Source organism: Barbus barbus (genome assembly GCF_936440315.1).
Source record: "Barbus barbus genome assembly, chromosome: 14".
NCBI classification, from domain to species: domain Eukaryota; kingdom Metazoa; phylum Chordata; class Actinopteri; order Cypriniformes; family Cyprinidae; genus Barbus; species Barbus barbus.
The window spans coordinates 24,986,946-25,001,376 of NC_136742.1; the positions used below are offsets into that span (position 1 = coordinate 24,986,946).

Below are 14,431 nucleotides of genomic sequence, written 5' to 3' on the forward strand. Positions count from 1 at the left end.
TGTGTAAACAACAGTCGAAAGAAGCTCTGGGAAATATACAGTTCCCAAAAGAATGGCATGAGCTCTGGATTTTATTCAATTATTAATAAACGATGCTCCAAACAGCCAAAGGAACTTGGGTTTTGATATTATATATTGAGGCATCAATATCACAAGATCTTTGTTGTTCAGAATACAATTGCGAGTGTGATGTTGCTTTTATCAATTCAGTAAACAAGAAGTTAATATACATTAACTTATGTTTTAGACACAATATTGACATTCTAATAGCCAAAAAAAAAAAAAATTTTTAAAAGTTCCAAACAAATACACAATTGAATAAATCGTTAAGCGTCTATGGGCAACACAGAGTAGGTGGTGTTAATTATTCAATCACTCATATGATTCAGTGACTCACTCATAAACACAGCAACTTATATCGTTCCTGAATGAATCGGAATGAAAAAATACTTTTTTGCCACGACTGTTGAATGATGTAACCTGCACAAAAAATACACACATTATCGGTGAATTACTACTGAGTGAACTACTAAAGTGTGATAGAAAGTGAAGGTGGTGTAAATGTATAGTTAATTTTTTAAATAAAATCTAAATGTAAAAATTCTAAATAAAAATCTGTTACAATACCATTTCTAACACTGTGAGTTAGTTTATGATAGTACATTAATGGAGTGAGATTTGGAGTAAAATCTAAAAAAATTGTATTATATCATTTTTTATTTAATAAAGATCTAATGTTTTATATGATTTATATTTTATTATATATATACAGTGCCCTTCATAAGTATTGGAACAGTAAAGACAAAATTTCTCTGTTGGCTGTGGAGTCAAGACATTTGCAAATATGATTAAAAGATGAATATGAGACAAAACTACAGAATGTCACATTTTATTATTAGCCGTTTCAACACATACATGTTTTACCAAATAAAAAGAACAGCACTTTTAGAGTTCATCCCACTCATTGATGTGAGCATAAGTATTGGGACAGTTGAACATAAGGCAGATATAAAAGATTAAAAGCTATTATTTAGTTGCAGATCCCTTGCGCACAATCACAGCAGTGAGTCTGTGACCCATAGACCACCAGACTCTTGGTCTCATCCTTTGAAATGCTTTTCCCAGCCTTTAATGCAGCCAATTCCAATTGTTGCTTGTTTTGGGGAGTTTCTGCCTTTACTCTCCTCTTCAGCTGGTGAAATTCATGTTCAATCGGATTTAAATCTGGAGATTGACTTGGGCAATCTTTCCATTTATTTGCCCTTATAAATTCCTTGACTGAACTGGCAGGGTGTTTTGGGTCATTGCCCTGATGCAATATGAAGCACTTGCCAATGAATCTGGTGGCATTTTCTTGAATATTGGTAGGCAAGATGGTTTTGTACCCTTTCAAATTCATTCTGCTGCTGTCATCATACATTAAGTCATCAGTAAAGTTGAGAGGGCCTGTTCCAGAGGCACCCATGCATGCCCATGCCATGACACCACCTCCACCATGCTTTACAAATGAGGCTGTATGCTTGGGATCATTGCAGTTCCCTTTTTTTCTCCACATTTTTGCTTTCCCATCACTTAGATAAAGGTTCATCTTTGTCTCATCGGTCCATAAACACAGTTCCTAAACTCTTCTGGCTCACCTTTGTGCTTTTTTGCAAACTCTAATCTTGCCTTTCTATTTTTGGTGCTGGTCAGAGGTTTGCATCTTGCTGTGTAGCATCTGTAATTCTGTCTCAAAGTCTCCTGAGGACAGTAAATTGCGAGAGCATCACCCCAGCTTTCTGGAAGTTGTTGGTGATTTTACAGACACCTCTTTTAGGATTCATTTCCACAGCTTTAATGATTTGTCTGTCATCAACTACTGTTGTTTTCTCAGCCGATCAGGTCGTTGTTGGTTGCTGGTGTCACTGGTGGTTTCCAAACTCTTGATTTCTCCATACCCGTTGTTTTTGCTAGAGCTCTAACTGACTTCCTCTTTTCTTTTAGCATCCAAATTGCTTGCTTTTCTCTCAAAGTCAGCTCCCTCGTCTTCATCTTGGTTTGTGTGTGTCATCATCAAATGCAAGATTCAGAATACAGAAGTAATGGATATAACTGATACGACACATTCTCTGCTTTTAATATCTGAAGAATTAATGCAACAGGACTCACATCAGATAGAGGGATGAAACTCTAAAAGTGCTGAACTTCTTAGCTGGTAAAACATCTATGTGTTGAATCACCCAATAATAAAATGTGACATTCTGTAGTTTTGTCTCCTATTCATTTTTTAATGTAGTTTTTATTTGTAAATGTCTTGACTCCACAGCCAACAGAGCAATTTTGTCTTTACTGTTCCAATACTTTTGGAGGGCACACACACACACACACACATATATATATATATATATATATATATATATAATTTTAATTTTGGGTTGAATTGTTTTTAACCATAAAAAATAATTTCACCCTTAAGACAGTATAGCCAGGGAAAAACAGCAAGTCCTTTGGTCCACTGTGAGTATATGTGCCATTACATTACTATATCTGTTAACATTAACTGTGCATAAATTTAGCCTATATCTTAAAAGAGAATTATTGGAACAAATGCGTCCTGTCCCAGTTCTACAGTCATTACTCACAGCACACATTTTGATAATGTGTGTGGAAATCGTCAGGGTTGGAAGTCACAATGGCACTAATCTCTGCGGAGGATTCTTAACAAGAGCCTTGCTGTGAGTAATGTGGATTGAGTGAGCTATTTCCAGCTCTCGGTGCAGTAAAACCTCACCCTGACTCACCGTGCATACTTTAGGAGGACATTAATATTTTACCAGCATTATAGCTCGTAAAAAATGTCCTCAGATATTCCCTCTATAGCGGTCTCACAGTAATACACTTTAACACTTCACAACGATGAGGAAACATCCAAGCAACTGTTCACATTTTTAATGGGCCTCTTAGTTCGCTTAAAATGTTTGTCAAGGTTACTTGCAAGGTTATTGTATACTGTAACTAAAACTAAGATGAAACTACTGATTTAAAAACATTTCTGTTGGCTAAAATAAATAAAATAATTAGTGCAAAATAAATAGACATGACCATTTAGTATTAAGCAGGCTGTTTATTTTGCTGCTTTATCTTTAGGACCTTTATTGAATGTAAATAACCTCTGGCTGTCCTCTGCATATTGAAATGGAGCAGGCCAAGTTGCAGAAAAAAGTCATTTGCAAATATGGGTGCAAATATTATAATATTCTAAATAAGTGATATTTTAATGCACTTGTGACAGCATAATATTTACTAGGTCACAGTTTGGGGGAAATCTAATTGCGATCTTTTTTTCTTCTCTTTTTTGATATTGTTATTGTAGTTTATCTTAAGGCATTTATTTAATTTAATTTATCAATTTCTTATTTTTTTCATAAAAATTGTGATTTCTATTAAAAACATCATAGGTTTGCTGTGCTCGTTTGTATGGCTGCACTATTAATCCAAATGTTGTGATTATGTATCAATATGGCTTTAAAATAATAATAATAATAATAAATGTATTATTGTTTATAAAATATAAAAATTACTAAAACAGTATGAAATGTTATTTTAATATTTCCCTAAAATAAACAGCAAGTATTTATCAAAATAATAATAATAATAATTTATTTTTTGCCATTTGAGAAAATACATTCTTGGTTTGCTGTGCTTGTTTGCCAAGTTTGTGATTATATATCATATATGTAAGGCTTTTAATTGATAATAATACTTATTACTCCTAATAAAAATAAGAATTATTATTATTGTAACATTTCACTGTAAAATAAAAATATTTAAAATATATTAATAAATATATATAAAACATAAGTATTTATAAAAATAATAATAATAATTTGTTTGACATTTTAACTGTAAAATTATAATACTAATATTTATTTATAAAATACTAATATTTATTTACATCCTAATTTCCTCATTTTCAAATGTTAAAATAATCAAACTTTTATTTTGATGGAAAACTACAGTTGTATTTGCAAGGTTAGTTTTCATAAATGGCTTTTGTTTTACATCAAAATGTTTCTACATACGTACTGTACTAGTACACTGAAATGCTAAATGGTCCCTGATATGTTTTAAAGCATGGATATTGCATGTATGTAAATATTATTTACTGATCTCTAAGGATGAGACTATAAAACCGTTTCCATTGCAGTTTTACGAACTATTCCTTTTTCGAATTGCCCGAAAAACCACCTCATGCGAGCGTAAAAACGTTTTTGCAATATATGGGAGTTTTTGCGAAATTGACGCATTTCCGTATTTTCAATTCGCAATTTTAATTTGTGCAATTTGAAGGGTAATGGAAACGCACCTTATGATGGCACCAGTATTCTCTAGTCTATTAGAGCACTTTTATATTCATTGTGGTGCTAATTCATGTAGCAGCTGCATCCTAATAGACACTCTCTAGCCTTTGATTACAATAAATCAGAGCCCAAAGCTTTTTGTCTGTCTTTCCAACAGGGTTTGATTTGCGGTCTTGAACAGAGAGTGACGTCATTGCCCCTGCATACAAAGGTTCAATGGTAGGCAGCTGTGGCATGTAACGCACGCTGTAAGAGTACAATACAAATATTCACACATATATGAAATCGACCACAATTAAAAGGCAGATGAAAACAAATAGCTGTGACACTCAGCATGCAGAAGAATTAATATTTGAACAAACAGTTTTTATTTCAAGATGCTAAGTGGATGTCAGTGAAAGCAACATATTATGCGTATATACATTAACATAAATACATTTGGCAAATGCTTTTATCTAAAGTGACTTACATTACATTAAAGTGTTGCATGCCACTTTCTTTTTTTTTTTTTTTTTTTTTTACAAAATGTGTACTCCTACAAATACAGTTTGTAAAAAAAATAGGCAGTAAAAAAAATTTGGGGTCAGTTTTTTTTTTTTACAGAAATTAATAATTTATTCAGCAAACAGTACAACAGTACAAACAGTAAAGATATTTATAATATATATAAAAAAAACTAATCAAATAAAGCAGTTTTTTCTATTCATCAAAGAATCCTGAAAAATGCATTACAGTCTCAACAAAAATATTAAACAGAAAAACTGTTTTCAACATTGATAATAATGTTTCTTAAGCACCAAATCAGCATATTAGAATGATTTTTGAAGGATTATGTGACACTGGAGTAATGATGCTAAAATTTCAGCCTTTTCTTCGAAGGAATACATTTCATATTAAAATTTAACAAAGAATATAGTTTTTTTTTATTCTAATAAAATTTCACAATTGTACTGTATTTAAATTTTTTATTTTTTTCAAATAAATGCAGCTTTGGTGAGCATAAAATATTTATTTTAAAACATTAAAAAAACTTACCAACCCCAATCTTTTAAACAACAGTGCAAGCATAAAAAATATACAGTATATCACACACAAGCATTGGTTAAAATAGTCAATATTTTTTTCAATTATTAAATGAAATTATAATGAATAATATTAAATATTATTTATATGAAATTATAATTAATCATGTTTTTATAAGTTACATTAAGTTAGCCTCATTTGCCATTTTCAATTTAATTTTTCGCTTAGCAGCTGAACGCAGTGCATTCTGGGATGACCTTCTTCATATGTGATGCTGGCCAAAATTAGGTATCATGATTACGCCGTCCACCTTTTGGAACAGCCTTCGTGTGTAATGCCTTAATGTGTTGTCTACGCAAACAAGACTTGGTTATGGAAGGGTTTACATATTCCATGGTCACAGGATTGTTATGAGCTGTCGTTGACACTTAGAAATGCTTCGAGATGACGGATGAGAGGTATGAGCGTTATGAAATGGGGCTGATCAGGAGAATGCGATGACATAAGCATGCGTAGTGAGTGGGAGGTTTTAAACCCCCGTGACAAAAACACTGAACGCAGCAGTGGGAACAGGTACAGCGGAGAGGTCATGCACACGTCACACGAACAGTTCCACATGGGTGAGCGTCATTAATGCTAATAGATCCCCATTCAAGTATTTAACCTTGACAGTCTGCAAAACAAGAGTCACAGCACCATGTATAAGCGCTAGCCAGCACAATGAAAGAGTGACACTGGAATGTTAATGGCTCACTTGAGGATAGCATTAGCCTGTTTTTTTTTCTGTGTCCCTGCACTCTATAAACGTCATTCAAGAGGGCAGACGTCTGATATTTCTGCAGTGTTACATTACTGGGCTACAGTTTCCACCGTTTGGTGGAAGCAGGAGGTTGGGGTTGGTAGTCAAGCACATACACGCTGGAACAGCTATAGTGCTTCGGCCTGAGGAAAGGAATTCATGCAGAACAAAAGGCCATACTTGTAACTCCACTTAAAACTGATATGACCATATAAAGCAGAACTCATGACCAGTCAGCTCGATTACATAACCCCAATGAAACCAGAGCTCCTCTAAACTCTTCTAGATTCCTCTGTCTTTTGTCAAGGGTCCTTAGTGACATCATACAGGAAACTGTACAGTGAGGACTGAGTACAGTTTTTATGCATATTCCACAGGTGAAAGTGTACATTTTAGCTCTGTTTTTTGTTTCAATATAATGTCTCTGGTCACCAGAAGGATGTTGTGCTGCTGCCTCCACCAAGCTAGGTCGTGCACTAACCAGAACTGAATGCGTAATGCTTTTCAAATTCCAATTGAATTCCTGAATTTGAATTAAGGTAACAAACAGAACACCATTCTGACAATCATTTGAAATACCATTCTGTTTATCATTGTTTTTAATGCATTTTAGTTCTATACATTTAATAATAATTAAAAAAACATTATTTAAAGAATTTAATTTAAAACATTTTATATTAATTAAATTTGATCATTTAATTTTAAATAAACATTCAGAGACAAGATGTTTTTGCCTTCATGATGAGTTTATCATGGAGTCGACTAAATATATGGTATAGGCACTGAGCACTATTGTAGCTGTAGTTTGTATTGCTGGTTTTAATACTTAGTCGGGGAAAGTCGTGGCCTAATGGTTAGAGAGTCGGACTCGTAATCCAAAGGTTGTGGGTTCGAGTCTCGGGCTGGCAGGGATTGTAGGTGGGGGGAGTGAATGTACAGCGCTCTCTCCACCCTCAATACCACGACTGAGGTGCCCTTGAGCAAGGCACCGAACCCCCAACTGCTCCGGGTGTGTGTTCACGGTGTGTGTGTGTTCACTGCTGTGTGTGTGCACGTTGGATGGGTTAAATGCAGAGCACGAATTCCAAGTATGGGTTACCATACTTGGCAGTATGTATGTCACTTAGTTTATTCATTAATATCATTAAAGGGTTACTCCACCCCAAAATGAAAATTGTGTCATTAATCACTTACCCCCATGTCGTTCCAAACCGGTAAAAGTTTCGTTCGTCTTCAGAACACAAATTAAGATATTTTAGATGAAAACCGGGAGGCTTGTGACTGTCCCATTGACTGCCAAGTAATTATCACTGTCAAGACTCAGTAAAGTATGAAAAGCATCGTCAGGATAGTCCATCTGCCATCAGTGGTTCAATCTGAATTTTATGATGTGACGAGAATACTTTTTGTACGCAAAGAAAATAGCGCATCCTTGTGTTGCGGCTGATTCAGAAGAGCGTATGCAGTTTGCGTCCAGTGGATACTCAACAAAATGGCGCTACAGTGACGCGGAGAGACAGAGAGGTCTAAATTCAGATTGAACCACTGATGGCAGATGGAGTATTCTGATGATGTTTTTCATACTTTTCTGAGTCTTGACAGTGATAATTACTAGGCAGTCAATGGGACAGTCACAAGCCTCCCGGTTTTCATCTAAAATATCAAACAAAGCTTTTACGGGTTTGGAACGACATGGGAGTACGTTATTAATGACAAAATTTTGGGGTGGAGTAACCCTTTAACTCACCCTCATGTTGTCCTATAAGACTTTGATTAACCTTCAAAACGCAAATTTAGATATGTTTAATGAAAGCTGACAGATTTCTGTCCCTCCATTGAAAGTCCAAAACTGGAAAGTCCAAAAAGTCGATTTAACCAAAACTCATGGCGTCATAACACAAATCCATATGAATCGAGTGGTTTTTATACAAGTCTTATGAAGAGATATGATCAATTTATATTATTAACAGATAACTAATTTCAGTAAATAATGAAAGAATGTTCATTTTTGAGTGAACTATCCTTTTAATTTAATTTAATTTAATTTAAATAAATACATTTAAACGCATGTAAATTCAGGCCCAAGATTTGTTCTTGTCCTCAGTATATGATGAGTTGTCGACTATAAATATAGTGGAGAGCACAGTGAGTTTTAATTGCAGTTATTATTGCTGATTTTAGTATTTATTGTACGTCATTAATGCAGATTTTTATATTAGATTTTTTTTTATAACAAAATCAAATCAATTGTGGTTTTAGTTGTAACTGCAAAGGCTGTGACTCAAACCTTTATCACACACCTCTTGCAACTGCACTCTTAAAAATAAATGTTCTTCACGATGCCATAGAAGAACCTTTGTCTAAATGGTTCCATAAAAAACTTTTAACATTTGAAGAACCTTTCTGTTTCACAAATGGTTTTTTGTGGTGAAAGATTATAAAAAGGTAAGGAAGAGATGGTTCTTTAAAGAACCTTTGACTGAATGGTTCTTTGTGGAACCAAAAATGGTTCTTCTACTATGGCATCGCTTGAAGAACCTTTTGAAGCACCTTGAGTGTGCATGCACTGCAAACAGCATATCTGAAGGATAAAACTCAGTCTGTCTCTCTGCAGGCTGGATATCACTCCCGTCGCAGAGAACATTTCTCCATGTTTGCCATGCTAACAACTCAAGTGGCAGCTCATAAGTGAGACACTATGTGATTCATGTCTAGGTTTGCGTGTGTGACATTTCCAAAGTGGAGATCAATTGTATTGATGCAGGGTGAGCTCAAGGGAGAGACGCAGAAAAGTCTATGACAGATAGTCATGACGTATCCGCCGGCTGACGTGGGTAATTCTGTCAGTAAATGCCACTGCAATAGCAATATGAAAAACCATACAACAGCTCCTAGTATGTAGTACATAATGGGAAGAAAATGCCAATAAAATAAAAGGGACAGTTAAAGGGATAGTTCACCCAAAAATGACAATTCTGTCATCATTTACTCATCCTTGTCGTGACAAAAATACAAAAAAAGATATTTGGTATGTGTAAACAGTTTTGATTCCCATTGACTTCCATTCTAAACCTATATATATGTATTATTATTATTATTATTAAAGAAATAGTTCATCCAAAATGAACATTTTCATCATTTACTCACTCTCATGTCATGACAAAATGACAAAAGAATATATTGTAAAAATGATGGTAACCAAATCCAAATGGTTTTGATCCCATTAACTTTCATTTTACAATGGAAATCAATGGTTGCTGAGACTGTTTGGTAGTTGTTCACCCAAAAATGAAATTATTTACTCACCCTCATTTTGTGACAACATGACAAAAGAAGATATTTTTAAAAACATTGGTAACCAAACTGTTTTGGTTCCCACTGACTTCCATTACCTGTTTGGTTCTGTTGTACAAACGAAGTCGATAAGAACTGAAAATATTTGACTATCAACAATAATAAAATAATATATAACAAAATATTTTTTGTATTCTGCAGAAGAGAGGAAGTCATACAGGTTAGGGATGGGATGAGGTTGAGTAAATGATGACAGAATTTTCAATTTTGGGTGAACTGTCTCTTTAACTTGACAAGGAAATAGCTTAAAGTTTGAAAATTTGGCTGTCAAAACAAAATAATTAGAAAGGAAGACAGTTGGTTGTAGTCTTGACATAAGAGTCATGCCACATAATTCACATTGCATCAGCTCTCCGCGTGGGCTCCAGACTTCCTCATTTTGTAAAATCTGTAAGATTGCTTTCCTATTCTTAGGGAACTAATAACGCCATATGTCTTTAAATAGGCCCTATGCATCACCTGGGCCTTTCATGGGGTTAATATAATCACAGCCGACTAAATTGATTCAGCGGCTCAGATGCACAAGCAGCGCCTCTTCCAGAGGTGCCAAACACAATCAAACATTTTGACAGCGCTGCGAATCACGCCTGAAAGCAACGGCACGGTGCTGATGCTCCTTTGGAACAATTTGACCTCCCTTGATCAATCAGCAAAGTGTGGGCAGTCGACAGTGGTCTGCGTCCAGGCGAGAGGGGAGTGCGGGAGAAACGAGAATAGCAACAGTCTATTCTGTCTCGCTGTCATCTATCATTAAGCTTCATGAATCTGAATCTGGAGCATTCCATTGCTCTCCGGATGTTTGCCAAATCCAATCAGGGATGCTGAATACTTTGCGCTGAATTGCAGGGTCACAGGGGGCTACGGCCAAGCAACAGACGGCTATGGGGGAGAATGTTTAAAACGCAATCATCTCATACACATGAGTGAAATATAAGGTGAGAAATATGATAATTCCTGCTAAGATGATGATTTCAGCAAGCCCTTGTGGTTTCAGGTGCTTAGTTTTACATAATTTCCCAACCTTTATCTGATTCTTTGTACCTTTAAAGCAGTAGTTTGCCATATATATATATATATATATATATATATATATATATATATATATATATGTACAGTACATTAGTGCTGTCAAACTATTAATCACAATTTTTTTGTTTACATAGTATACATGTGTACTGTGTATATTTCATACAGTATATATTTTGAAAGTATTTACATGTATATTTATAACAGTCGAGAAAGCTTGAGATTTGTCTTTCTTTTTAAAGACTCAGTAAAGATTCACTGCTGAAGAAGCCGTTTGAATCACACTCTCTCAGTCAGTGAATCATTTAGAGTTCAAATGACTCCCTAACTGAACCGCAACACATTTCTTGGTTATATCTGATTCTAAATGAACTGAGATCTGTTAATGTGATGTGTACTTTTGTATAAAGTAAGCAAGCTTGGGAGAGTTTATTTAATGACTAGTTGTTCTATGGAATCAATAGATTGTCAATAGTATGTCAAATACTTTTATTTAGTCCGATTTTCCACTTTATAAGTAAGAAGAAAAATGTAATTCAAGTTAAAGTGAGTTTAGGTTATAGCGACTGACTATACTGTAGCATTACCATCCTTCGTGGCTTCATCAACATAACTTATAAATAAATGAGCCAGTGGGTCCCATTACACCCATTAACGTAAAACTGTCCCCTTCCAATCAGAGACAGATTTATTAAACACCAATCGGTTGAGTAACTATCAGACAGCTTCTGCATCCCAAGACCAAGAGTAAACAGTTCAGCAAAAAGCCATTAATGCAAGTTGGCCAGTACAGGAGATGCAATCATGCTCTGTTAATCGGTTAATATTTCATGGCATTTGTAGGGGAAATAGTCAAGCATTCAGAGCAGTATTATCAGCACAATTAGCTGCCTAATTAAGCATATGTTCCCTCTTTTATGATGAGGGTTTTGTTTTGTAATAGACACTGGGATTCAGCTTTTATTTGATGTTCACAAAGCAATGTATTAGTTTTTTTTAAATTCCTGCTATGTGGCTAAATAATTGCTGAGGGCTTTGCTCAGACTCAAAATACTACATTTGTATGACTTGCGGCAAAATTGTTGTGGACTGCCATGATATTATTTGACCAATTTTATTAATAAATACCGGAATAGTTAAAAAAATAAAATAAAAAAGAGAAACTATGCTGGTGCAGAAAATATACATAATATTTAATAAAATCTAATTCATACAATAGTTGATGTTTGTTTTTTCAATGTTACATCAATACGCCAGTTTACAACAGTCATTTACTCAAAGCATTAAAGGGGTCCTATTATGCTCTTTTACAAAGTCTTGATTTTGTTTTGGGGGTGTACTAGAACATGCTCTCATGCTTGGTGGTAATTTACATTATTACAATCCCCTTCTCCCCAGCCTGGCACAAATGGCTCGATTAGTTCCGGGTTTGATGAAGGCCCGCCTTCCGAAAAACGGAATATGTTGTGATTGGTTAGTTGTCCCAGTGCATTGTGATTGGCGAACAGCTTAGACTGCCCCGTCCCTTGCCAAAGCAGCATGTTCGTCAATATTGCCACATCAATTCAGACCTCGAGAATATTGAACAAGAGGATCGCGCAAAACCTTTGCATGCACGGATATTGCAAGACATATTAAAGTGGTAACGTTATTGTTTTTTTTTGCTGAATCACGTTTCAACAACAGCTTGAAAAGAACTATTAACTATGTACAGATAAGTGCAACAGTAATATATTTTATGTTAATTGTTCTATAATTCTAACATAACATGAATTGCAATGAAACTGTTATACAGTTGAATTTATTTATACCATAGTCTCGGACTTACACTATTTGTCGCGGCATATATAAATTAATTCTCTGCCAGCGGGAGAGAGCGAGGTTTCCCCGGTAATGCTGTACACAAAGCAGAGCTCCGCTCACAAACGCTGCTTTATCAGACATTATATGCAAGATGAAATTAAAATGACATCCATAATTTTCTGAAGACAGTCGGTTTCCTTCAGAAGTAGGCTACAGTGATATAAAAACACCCGCACCGGGTTTTGATTTTGAAACGTGCAGTGTTCAACCAAGGATTTATTTTAATGATATTCTAATGGGCTGCTTTTTGATATCACAGGAAAACAACAGCTGTAGTCCAAACGTTGCGGCTCGTTCGTTGTAGTTCTTAAAAAGGGATTTAAAAAAAAATATATATATATCTCCCTTTGGAGTGGACTTTGAAATTTGTAACTTTGTAGATCTTTTTATGCCTAAACACACTACACACTGACTAAAATTCAAAAAGTGAAAAAGCATAATAGGACCCCTTTAATTAATTCAGGAATGAATACAAGTGAGTCACTGAATCATTTATTCAGCCAATTTGTAATAAAACACTAATATATTCAGGAATGGTATTATTGTGTATTGCTGGGTGACGCAATGATTCTACAGTGGCTTTGTTTGTTTAACTGTTTTGATATTTAATTCATTTTTAATTAGGACCAGGACTGGTACATCATCAAAATAAATAGCTGCATGACACCCACAGTGTCATAGCGTTACTGAAACCCTATTCAGGCTACAGTGTAACCTAACTTTTAGCAAAAGCACTGAAGCCACACAACCTTGCCCCAAACCAAACTAACAGTGTGGTACAACAAAGTCCCTCATTATGGATCACTGAATTCACCTTAAAAACAATAACTTTCAACACTGTTACTTGTTACATAAGTCATGCCAAGTCAGGTGCAAGTTAATGCGAAGCAAGAGGATACTTTTCAAGAATTACTGTGTGTGTGTTCGCATTAGTGGAGTCGCTCATGAGTAAAAGACTGAGCACTTGTTCTGTTTCACGAGGAACCCTTCTGGAGCCTGTGACTCAATGGAGCGAGTCATGGACCACCTTTTGCACAGCGCTTCTATAAGATGATCTAGTCTGTCTGAGAGTAGCTGTCAGGACGGATCAGTGTAAGAACTGTGTATGTGCCTGTGTGTTCTGATTTCTTTTTCTAAGTGTGTGATGCAGTCCAGCGCAGGTCAGAGGGGCAGACAGACCTGGCAGAGCTCAGCATATCACATGATCGGTGTTCTGTTCGAAGAAGGCCTGGGCTAAATTTTCAGCTGGAGGTCAGATATTCAGTAACTTCTGCATTCCTGTTCCTAACATTCAGGAGACATAAGCTTAACGTCAGCATGAAATGGAAATTAATCTAATTTCTAAATACATTCTGATGTTATTAAGCAATGCATTCATGCATACGTTTTATTTATTAATATTTTTTTACCTTAAATTTTTATTAAAATTTTGTAACTCGATCTTCAAATGACAGACTTCTCTCTGGTGATGTATGCTAGCCAATCATTTAGTATGCATAAACTCCGCCCATTTCTTTAAAATCGACTACAGGCTCACATTCAGATCTGCCTTCATCCAATCAAAACTGATCAATGGAATCAAGTCCCAGCCCAGTATTTTCTTCAACGATCTGTTTCTTGAATGCACATCATAACATGGGAGAAATTATCCGTCACGACTTCTGTTACATTGCCACTTTAAAAACTAGCTAAATGCTTGATGATAAATCTTAAAAGGATTAATTCACCTAAAAAGGAAAATTCTGTCATCATCATGTTAGTCATAAAATAACCTTGAAAGGGAACTTGTGCTCTCAAACAACAAAATATAGCACACAAATTGTACAGACTACTTTGGAAATAGTAATATTTTTGGACCATTCTCATTTACGTTTATTGCATGGAAAAGTGTAGCATTAGCATTCTGCCTAATATTTCATTTCACAAAAGAAATTCATATGGGTTTGGAAAGATAAAATAATGACATAATTAAAAAAAATTACATTTTTCCCCATGTTTTATCACTAAGGTGGAAAAGAAACTCGTC

General features: G+C 35.1%; 1 protein-coding gene across 1 annotated transcript in view; it reads right to left on the reverse strand.

Annotated features, from left to right (window-relative positions):
• The window catches only part of LOC306880339 (calcipressin-2-like), a 70,921-nt gene that overhangs the window by 51,887 nt on the left and 4,603 nt on the right, over window positions 1–14,431 (reverse strand). The gene's annotated exons all lie outside the window — the stretch shown is intronic.